Raw genomic sequence first — 1,068 nt, forward strand, 5'->3', positions numbered from 1 at the left:
GTTTTTCATTGAAATTTCAAAATGCGTTTTTTGTCCTCATATGGACAAATCCGGCGGCAGCCATTTTCTGTGGTGGCGCAAGGCTCGGCCAATGCATACCACCTCGTCTTTAAGAACGTGTGCAGAGCTCTGATCACCGGGTTCCGCTATGAACCCTGGCTATTTTCCACCAAGATTGTTGTGCAGTGTGCCAGTCATGATCTCAGGAAGAGTTTTATCAATGAGAAGGATGGGGAGAGGAGAAGATGGGGACCCCTGGCTAATCCAAATGATGTCAGTATCCTGACCATGAATCATACCTTACTAAACAGACCAGATCCAGAACTTGGAACTTTTACAAATTAAGTGTGATTTTTCTAAAGACTCCATGTTTTTGCTACAGAAATGAAATCAAGTGGATTGATCAGTGGCTTGTGAAGACCGACTGCTGTAACTTTGTAATTTACTTGACATTATGACATCAGTAGGCCTAGTTGAGGCCTGCATCGAGAATTTTTCTGCCCCCTAAGGCAAAGGTACAAAGTATTTTTTTTTACAATTTTAAAACCAATAGTTTACCCTGTGATATATGCCCAGTGATCGATTAGTATTTTTTTTTTACTTCAAAGTCCAGAAATCATTTGAAGAGTTCATTTTCAAACTGCGATAAATGCCATTTTGTTACAATTGCGAATCCAGCTCTCTTATGGCTGTCCAAAATCAGTTTCAACAGCTTTTACATAGACTCAGCACAATTTAAGAAGACAATAAAGCAAAAAATGAATTTAGGAAAGAGCTGTGTTCTTTAAAACTTTGATAAAGTTGCAAACTGTTTTCACTTCATTGGTTCAAATGGATATATCGTGTTTTGGAAATAAACTCTTCATTTACTTGTTAGCGAACAGCTTGAAAGCCTTGAGAAAAATTCTTGGCTCAATTTCATAGCGCTGCTTACAAGCCAATGGACCGATCCAGTAAGCCCCTCCCACTGCGCACGTGGGCAAATTAACACGTGCTCCTCTCCAATGCCACACTGCATTTCCCTGCCGCGCGCATCATACACGCGTGCACGCATGTCAGACTTTTGTG

The sequence above is a fragment of the Patiria miniata genome, unplaced genomic scaffold, assembly GCF_015706575.1.
Source record: "Patiria miniata isolate m_02_andy unplaced genomic scaffold, ASM1570657v1 HiC_scaffold_20, whole genome shotgun sequence".
In the NCBI taxonomy this organism is placed as follows: Eukaryota; Metazoa; Echinodermata; class Asteroidea; order Valvatida; family Asterinidae; genus Patiria; species Patiria miniata.